Source organism: Pinus tabuliformis, chromosome 8, assembly GCF_031772625.1.
Source record: "Pinus tabuliformis cultivar Carrire ecotype Pingquan chromosome 8, CPIR1, whole genome shotgun sequence".
Taxonomy (NCBI): domain Eukaryota; kingdom Viridiplantae; phylum Streptophyta; class Pinopsida; order Pinales; family Pinaceae; genus Pinus; species Pinus tabuliformis.
Window position 1 is genome coordinate 962217801 of NC_142294.1, and position 10367 is coordinate 962228167.

Here is a 10367-nt window from a genome sequence, read left to right on the forward strand (position 1 = left end):
GCAATTTACTAGGGTACGGGTGATGAACATCCCATTTTTCATTTGCAAGAACATAGAGAGGATGAACACCTTCATGCAGCACAAGACCCCTCAGTAGAAACTTAACAATGTTTATCAATTTGCTCTTATTAGGATTTTGGTGGATCATCAGCTAGGATTGCAGGGCATTGCTTGGCATGACTTCATCTCCCGTGACCTCTTCAACACTTCACAGGTAGAGTCAAAGGTTGAAAATGAGATAGGTGGTCCTTCTCATCAATATGAGCACCATGAGACCACTACTATGCCAGTATTCATCACATATCAGAGGGGTGCTAGACATTTGTTTGCAGCAGCAAAGCGAGTGTTATCTCCACCCGGGTGGAAGGGGCCTCGCTTCCGACATCAACACTACATGTACAGGACAGAGGTAAGGAGCCAATGCATGATTAGGGGCCTTCAGGTGAGCCATCAGGTGAACGAGAGACCAAATTCGTTCTCCTTCATGATGATGATGCAGATACAGAACTGACCAGTGCACAGCTCAAAGAGATCATCCAGGAGCAGCAATCAGAGATCAAAGACTTGTCCCTTGATTTGGAGAGGGCTAAGTGGAACATGAAATATCTAGAGTAGAGGAACAAATATCTGGAGGATCAGCAAGCGATCATGGAGCTACAAAACATTCGTGAGCATCGCCAAGCTGCACAAAGGAGAAGAGTTGAGCTCACGTCATTGGAGCAAGAGATTAATGAGGATCGGGAGGCCAACCTCGAGAGAGTTAACATGCACTTGGAGAGGCTGCTGGACAAGGCTGACAAGGACCATGCACTACTGAGACACATGGCTTTCCACTACATGGCGCGAAACAAAGTATGCAAGGCCTGAATCAGGAATTTGAAGGCTAAATTGAGGAAAGCAATCAAGAAGAAAAAGAGGCAAAGGGAGCTTGATCGACTTTAGATATTGGCTGAAGCCTCTTTGGCCCAGCATAGCACTTCATAGAGAACCTCCAGCCCAAATTTCAAGAAATTTGGGGCAATTTTGGTCACATGGTAAATTTTTGGTCACAACACAGGTTTTTTCTCCCTGTGCGCCGCACCACTGGCGCGGCGCTTAGGGTTGGGAGCTCCAAATCACAAATGGTTTGAATTTTTGGATTCAGCATGCAAAATCACAACTATTGGTGCTTGGAAAAGAAATTTGGAGATGATTCGAGTCTCCAGGAGGTCAAAAACACTCAAAAAATGACCTCTCTGCCCCTATTTTGACACACAAGAAGCAGTCTTGGGAGAATGAAGATTTGGAGGGGAAACTGAACACCAAATTTAGAAATTCCAATTGGGTTGGAAAGTAGACAGGCCGAGCTTTCCAACAAGAACACTTGGGCACATTTTGGACTCCTACAAGTGCCTCAAAACAGGCTCCAAAGTGGCGTGGCGCATAGAGAGAAAAAGGCCAAAATCGCGCCCGTTTTGCGAAATTTCGATTCGGGACTTTCTCCAAGTGGGCCCGCTCATCTACATTTCAATTTTTGGGCACCTAAGGTGGAATTTAAAGTATTTTCACCCCAGATTGGCTTCTATCCAAGTGGCAAAGGAAGGCAAACAGTCACCCAAGCCATTTGTCATGTTTGTAACGCTGCACCTGTAGCTAATGGTTGGCTTTCCACCTCCATTTTGTAATGATTCGAGTAACTCTCCAACCCTTGGGCGTCCTATCTCTTCATGGCACATTCTATATATTGTATGCAAACTATTTGCAAAGGGTTGGTTGGCTTGTAATTTCTGGGAGACTGTGGGAGAGAAACTCAGTTCTTCATTGTATATTTTGACAGAGAATTAATGAAAGGAAGCGGCTCTGTTTCATGAGATTCATGTGGTTGTGAGTGTAGTAAATGTGTCTCTTATGTTTCATATGTATTTCGTAATGTTTCACAGTTCATTTCATATTCATTTCCAGTGAAATTTTCTAAGTTAGATAAGGTAGAATTCATTTTTATTGCTCTGCCTGTGGGAAAATTTCATGTTCAGTGTTCTTCTTCTGTTGAAAAGGGTTCATGTACTTATGCCCTTTTCACCCTCCTAAATCAATTCCTCCATTTCGCGTTATTTCAAACTAAATTGCTAGACTTTCCGCCTATCTTGCCTCATGAAATAATCTGTGCCTTTGTATTAAATTCTCTACTCATTGCCGTCCGTTGGTCCCATACCATCCCAAAAACTCAGTCATTCATAAAAAATTGCTTCGTGTATCCATATTTACTTACTAGCCTAAGTTCAATATTTCACTTTTAGTCATCTCAGACCATTCCGTTTACTTATTCGCTGAGCGTGACTCGGAGAGAGCCCTCTCCTATTCTGGTAGGGCTAGCTACCGGACTGAGCGTGGTTTGTGGTTACCATGAATTTTTCCTTCCTTCAGCCTAAGGCAGATTTAGGCTCTAACAGGAGGAACTTGAGAGGCTACAACAACATGTTAAATTTCCACGGAACTCTGCAACTATTTTGATGAATAACTAAAAATTGAATTAGTTTACTTTCACCAAAATACAAAGTTTCTTAATAATTCATATGAAGCAGAATAAAAAAAATTCACACAAATATTGACACACTTGTATTCTCAGGAAACCAAACAGGGAAAACATTCTTTCTTGATGTGGCTATTTATTGATTGTCTTGGAGAAATTGAATATATTACAAAGAAATCTATCTCTTTGAGAAAGTGTTTTGCATGTCTCAGAAATCTCAGAAAATACAATTGATCTTGACCTCTTGATCACTACTTGATCTCAGCTCCTACACACAATTGATCCTCTATTGCCTCCTTGAATTTCTTAGCAAATCCCACCGTCTTGCTTCAATTATGCTCCTTAGTCCTTGCGCACTTGGCCTCCTTATTGCTTGTGTTGATCTCATGTTTCCTAGCACAATTCTGGACCTATTTATTAGCACAATTGAGCTCCTATTTTTTAGGACCCAAGCTCCATACAACGTGTACACAACCACTTCTCCTAAATTCTAGAGCACTTGTTCCTCCTATTTCTTAGGAAACAAGTTCTCTGCACTCTCCACAAACAAGACTCTTCTCACAAACTCGTGAATTGCTATGTCTCACAACCTTGTGCATAAAACAACGAATAATCCTTGTGCCTTTGTCCTTATTTTATAGGCAAACTTCAATCCATGCAAGGATGCCCTACTTAATTTAAAAAGATCTAATGGAAAGTTAACTAAGAGTGTTACTCACTCTCCTTCCAATCATCACTAAAGTTGTTAACCCATGCTATCTCAATTCAACAGTGGAGATCCAACTTTCTCTTCCTTCAATCAATACTGAAGACTAACTCACTCTAACTAAACTGTTAATTGCCACCTTGTTCTGTAGTCAAACTAATGAAGGCTCCTATATAACTAAATCTTCAACTCTACGCATGTTAAATTGATGATTATTCCAATAAACTGGAAATAACACATCCTAATTGAAATCTAACTCATGAGGACAACTCGAGGTCTTCACTGGCTAAGGTACAAGCCATAAGACCTTGCTCGATACATTTCAACACTCTTAGCAAGGAAGGCACTTCTAGAAGAACCTCTTCCACCTAGATTTCTCTTCAATACTACCACATTCTTCATTGTTGCAACTTCTCCCTCTGAACTAGAAGAATAACTTTCCTCCTGTTGCAGAATCTTATCAGAAGACATGTTCTTTCCAACCATGCTCTGTGATTCTATCACCTCAGTCATAAGTACCATGTAACCCATGTATCTTTATGGTTTCTTACTTTGGCTGAAGGTGGTAATGGGAGGTCCAACTCTAATCTGACCCCCACCCAAAAAACTCTTCAACCCACTTGGCTCAAACTCTCCCTATATTAGGAGTCATTGATTGAGTGGTTGCCTCCACTCACCCTGGGCTGTGCTCCTCATCATCCTGCTAGTCAACCCAACTGCCAAATAGCTGAGGCTCAAACTGAGATACTGGTTGAGGCTCCATCTTGAGTAGCTTCTTCTTAGGTACTCTAACTTTCTCTTGCTCTAAGGACTCCCTCAGATCTCTGCTCTCCTCAACCATCACTTCTCTACTCTACACACTTCCTCCCTTGCTGCTCAAGGTTATTCCTATCTCTACTTGTAACTTATATATATTCTTCATCCTAACACCTATATGCTTCACACTTCCAAAAGCTAAGTGCATGAGGTAAGCCTTACCTCTGCTAAAGATGATATCATAACCCTTGTCCTCTAGAGTCTAGGGTTGCCACTGAAACAAGGTTCTTCTTCAGGCCTGGAACATAGAGAAAATATTTGAGATGGAAAAGATTACTTGACTCCCTCTGAAAACTGGTAGTACCAAATCCTCTAGTCGCATACATGCCATCATCTCCTAGCTCAATCCGAAACTACATGTCCTTCTCCTTCAAGTGGTTGAAATACTTCTTATTCTCGGTCATTTGGAAGGATGCTCTTGAATCAATATACCATATATTGTTGTCTGTTGAGCTTGCTATGCATGCTATCAATTGAGAAATATTTTTTGAACCTGGCAGAAAATGCATCTACCTCTACTGATGCAGCTACATGATCCTTACTAGATTCCTTCTTTCGATTAGGGAACTTAGTGGCATGGTGCCAAAACTCAAAGTAATGGAAGAACTTGATCTTGCTTAGATCCTTCTTCTTCTTCTCACTCTTATGACTGGACTTAGCCTCTCCTTAGCCCTTCTTGCCCTTGGCTTTTCTACCTTTCCTGCCAATCCAAAGTTCTCCTCATCCTCTATTGGAGCTTCTCTACTAGCTCTCGTTCCTCTACGGATTTCTTGAAGAACTCCATAGTCTTTCCCAACTGGGAATATTCTCTCTACCACTTATTGCATCCTAGAAACTATACCAAGACTTATGGAGTCCTAGAAGCGCAAGTATCATAAGGTATTTTTATGCTACCGTCTCACCCACACCACCTAGCTCATCCTGAACTTGAGTGAACTTTGAAAGATATGTGATGATGGGATCTCCTTTCCTCATCGAAATATTTCTTAGCTTCTCTTTGAGAGAAAGATTTCTAGCATAACTGGAACCCTAATACAGATCTAGCTGTAACATCTCATATGTTGTCTTCTTCTCATGGAGATGAGGGATAGTATGGTCTCTAATCCCCTCAAGAATGATCATCCCCACCTTGGTGTCATTCTTGTTATGTTGGGCCAACTATTGGGCATGCGTATGTGGCATTATTTGATTTTTCACAAATTCCAGCCACCCACTATCTTCCAACACCAAAGGTATCTTCTCCTTCCATGCACAGAAATTCGAGGCTCCCTCTAAACTGTGATCTGACCTTAGTCCTTGGAACACCATACTACTATCGAAAGAACTGCTCTGATCTTCAAAAATCTAGTGCAAACCTTCTACTTAATCTGCATTGTCTACTAACTGGTCAATTTGGTGTTGGTCTTTATGTCGATCTCTGCTATGATACCATGTTAAATTTATATGAAACTTTGAAAATACTTAGATGAATAAATGAAAATTGAAACTAATTTACTTTCACCAAGATACATAGTTTCTTAACAATTCATATGTAGCGGAATAAAAACATAGAGATAAAAACACATCACACAAATATTGACACACTTGTATTCTCACGAAACCCAACAGGGAAAACTTGCTTGCTTGATGTGGCTATTTTATTGATTTTCTTGGAGCAATTGAATCTATTAAAAAGAAATATGTCTCTTTGAGAAAGCATTATGCTTGTCTCACAAATCTCAACTAATACAATTAACCTTGGCCTACCTTGATCACTACTTGATCTCGATTCCTACACACAATTGATCCTCTACTTCCTCCTTGACTTGCTCTGCAAACCCTGTTGTGTTGCTTCAATTTTTCTCCTCCTTATTTGCACACTTGGACTCCTTATTGATTGCATTGATCTCCTATTTCCTAGCACACTTCTAGCCCTATTTCTTAGCACACTTGAGCTCCTATTTTTTAGGACCCCAACTCCACACAACTTGCGCACAACCAATTCTCCTAAATCCTAACACACTTGTTCCTCTTTCTTAGGAAACAAGTTCTCTGCACTCTCCACAAACAAGACTCTTCTCACAAACTCGTGAGTTTCTTTATCTCACAACCTTGTGCACAAAACAATGAATAATCCTTGTGCCTTCGTCATTCTTTTATAGGCAAACTTTGATCCATGCAAGGAGGCCCAACTTAATTTAGAACTCGAGCTTTGATAGCAAGTTAACTAAGAGTGTTACTCGCTCTCCTTCCAATCATCCTTGGAGTTTTTAACTCATTCTCTTCCAATCAACAATGGAGATCCAACTCTCTCTTCCTTCAATTAATATTGAAGACTAACTCACTCTAGCTAACCTACTAATTACCACCTTGTTCTGTAGTCAAACTGATAAATGCTCCTATATAACTGAAGCTTCAACTCTACGCATGTTAACTTGATGATTATTCCAATAAACTAGAAATAAATCATCCTAATTGAAGTCTAACTCATGAGGAAAACTGAAGGTCTTCAGTGACTAAGGCACAAACCAGAAGACCTTGCTCACTACATTTTCAACACAACACTTTTATTTTGCCAAAAGCCTGAAATCAAAGCCTCAAACTGTAGAGTCTTTGTTGCAACGCCTAAAAGTGGAACTTGCTTCTCATGAGGAAGGTGAATCAAAATTAGCAACAAAATTGGTTGAAATAGAGGGAAAAGCATTTGCAACTCTGGATCCAGTTGAAGCAGAACTGGAGGAGATGAAGGAAAGTCTAAAGAAATCCATGGAAGATGTATCTCAATTGAAATTTTTTGTTGAATCTCTAAGAGAAGCATTGGAAACAACGTGACAAAGGGAAGGGATGACATCTATAACTGTTGCAACTTTGAAAGTTGGATTGAAGAAAGAAAATGAAGAACTGAAATTAGTACAAGTTGGAGAAATGTAGGCCAAGGAAACCATCACAAATCTTCCAAAGGCTTTACAATGTTATTCTGTTGAGGCAGAGGAAGCCAAGATTGCAGCTAAAACAGCTAGAGAGAATATGCACAAATGTAGGGAGGAAACAGAACAAGCTAGGGCTATTGTGAGCACTGCTGAGAGTAGGTTGCAAGCAGCTATAAAGGAGACAGGAGTTGCTTGGGCTTCCGAAAAAATAATTCTTAAAGCAATCAAAGCTTTAAATGAAAGCGAGTCAGCAGGAGGATCTTCTGAGTTAAAGAATCCATCCGAAGTGACACTTACTTTAGAAGAGTACTATGCCTTAAGCAAAAAGGCACATGAAGCTGAGGAACTTGCTAACTGCCAAGTGGCAACCGTTATGGCCCAAGTAGATGCTGCAAAGGAAAATCAAGGGAAGGTTATGAAGAACTTGGAGGATGCAAACAAAGAAATAAATGCAAGGAAGGATGCATTGCAGGATGCCTTAAAAAATGCAAGTGAAGCATGTTCGAAAATGTAACTAGGTTTGGTCTTCATTAATGTATTTGAGTCATTGTTATGTACTTGTCAAAAGAATAAAGAAAAGAATTTTTATTATTATTACTATGACTTATTAAAGCATGGGTTTCATGCTTGGGTCATCATGTTTTAGGTCAAAGTCCCCATTGAGGACTTCTAGGATTTCTTCTAAGTTAATAAAGTCATTGTACTTTTAAAGAGACCCTTCTTGGGATTTTGAATCATGTAAAAAGATTTAGTATCGAGTCAAAAATGAATTATGTTACCTCCACACCAAGTCAGCCTCAAGGAGGGCTATTCGACCTCACCTAAAGGCTATAAAAGAATTATTTCAAATTCATTTGGAGGAGATCATCTCAAGTAAGTTCGATATCTCTCTGGAAGGTGAAAAAAGTGCTAAGTAAAGGAAGAGGGCTAAAGAAGTGCGAGTTTGATCAAGGTGAAAGAAGAAAGAAAAATCAAAATTTTGGCACATCTCTCTCTCTCCCTCGTGCCCTAGATTGGAAGATCGAAGTTCTCTTGTTGATGTTGCTACCAGTTGCTGCATGTTGCTTCTGCTAGAACAAGCATAGGTCGAAGTTGTTGTTCTTGGGTGTTGCTTCCTCAAGAAGTTGTATTGAGCCAATATCGAAGTTCCTAAGTCAAGATCAAAGTCTTCTAGCCAAGATCGAAGTTTCATAAGAAAGTTCGAAGTTACTGGGACCAAGAAAGTGTTGCATAATGTTGCTACTACTACTACTGCTGCCTGGTCAAATAGGATCATCTGCAAAGGAAGAGGAAAGCTGACTTGTTGTGGAGGAACGTTCGTGTCAAGATCTAGAGTCTTGGTTTATCTTAGGAAAACTATTGAAGGAAGAATTATTGACTGGGTTTTCCCTCAGAGAGAGGTTTTTCCCTGGTTGTGTGCCTATATCTGGTGTCCATTGATTTATGTGTTATTGCTTTGGTAATTTCTTGATGAACTAAAAGAAAAGAAGATATAAAGGAAATATAATAAGAAATCAAGAACATCACAAGTAATTATCAAATATAAGAAAATATTTCTACCTTTCTGATTTTCGAACACGGTATCAGAGCTTTGGTGAAAAAAGAAGAAAAAGGCAGTCTCAAGCACTTGATCGAGGAATCATTCAAAAGGATTATTCAAGCGAAGAAGTCTACTATCTTCAAGGACAATGTCTAACACAATTTGTTGAAAAGTGTAACTAGGTTCAGTCTTCATAATGACATGTAATTGTGATTTCTGTCAGAGACATAAAGAAGAAAAATAAAATTATTGTAATGCTTGCATCATGGGTTTCATGAGCAAGAGATTTTATTTTTAGTATAGGCTCCCATTTGTTGATTTCTGGTAGCAACGGATGTGATCTAAGTCTCGAAATTTGTAGGGAGGCTTAGACACATGCATTCTCCAATAGCTAGAAATTATTTTGGGAAATTCCACTCAGAGAGAGTTTTATTAAAATAATTAATTATTTTTAATGGGACCTTAAGTCGAAACTTAGGAAATTAAAATAATTAATGATTATTAATCTAAACTATGGGTGTGACTTATAGAAGAAGACGAGGATCAAGCCAAAATTATCTAAGCCATTGATTAGAAGTTAATCTGGGTTGTTGTTTTTCCAATAGAAAGATATAAGAAGAGGCTTGAGGGGCACTTGGAGAACACACAGAGGGGAGATGAGAAGTTCGATTTTCTGAAGTAGAGCAGCTGCCAAAGAGATTTTAGATAGTGATATTTTGCAGTGAGGGGCAGGGATAGTATCCGAAGGGAAATATTTCTGGGTCGGAGAATACTCAACAAAGAAGGAAGAGAGAGATCCAGTGGAGGCAACGCAAAGCCAAAGAGGATGACGCAGATCCATGCAGAGGCAGTGCAAAAGCCTAGAGGGAATCTGAAAATTTGCTAAAGGAATCGATTACAGAAGCTAGAAGCCGGGGTGTGATAGTGGGAGGTGAAAATCAAAATTCCTGGGCCGCAAATCAATCAGCTGAAGGGGTGTCGTTGTCCCTAGAGGTTGTGACGCTTGGCTGACACAATGACTGTGCAGAGGTAGTGTAGAGGCAGCCAGGGGCAGTTCATTCAGTGGCTGGATCAACTAGGATTTCCAATGATCGTGTGAGGTAACCTCACTTATCTCTCTGTTAGTGATATTCTATGTAACTGGATTGTCAGGAAGGCATCCAGAGATTGTATTCAGAAATTACTACTGCTTAATAATAAAATCCTCAGTTGGTGCATCGTTTTTCCTGCATTGGGTTTTTCTGGGGACATTTGTCCAAAAACAAATGTGTAGATGTGTTGGGTATTTCTTTCTTATTTAGTTTCTAGTTTCCGCATATTATTTTAAATAGTGAAGGATGCAATTGTATTTACTTCGATATTTACCGTAAAACACAATAAATAAATTGCATGGATTAACAAGTAGGAGAAGTAAGATCAGTTTGTTGCAGTAAGGATTCCAGGTTTAGGAATTTTCACATGGTATCGACACTGCAGGTGAAACAAGAGAGCAGTGCCGGAAGAGCCTAGCACTGAAGGAGGAAGGGAGTTCTAAATTCTTGCAGAGGCAGCAAATTGAATTTCTAGAGGGATTGTGCAGTTTAGGCAAGGAGGGCAAGATTTTCCTAGTAAATCTCTCTCTTAGTGAGTCGAAAAAGAGGTAGGATTTCCAAATTGAGATTTGTTAGTGACAGAGGGAGCAATGCATCAAAAGCTTCAACAAAGAGGGGTTTTTGGTGTGATGCAATTTTCTGCAGACAGTTGCTGGGTAGAAATACGTCAGAGGGAAGAAGACACAATTGAGGGAATTTCTTCATCAGAGAATTCCTAGCAAGGGAATTTGAATTTTCATTTGCTGAGCAACAACAGGAGAGAGGAGGTCATTCGACTTTTTCGATTGGCAAAGAT

General features: G+C 39.7%; 1 pseudogene; it reads left to right on the top strand.

Annotated features, from left to right (window-relative positions):
• LOC149238665 (protein WEAK CHLOROPLAST MOVEMENT UNDER BLUE LIGHT 1-like) overlaps positions 1 to 7454 on the top strand; it is a 46388-nt pseudogene extending 38934 nt beyond the window's left edge.
• Positions 7455 to 10367: the final 2913 nt, after the last annotated feature.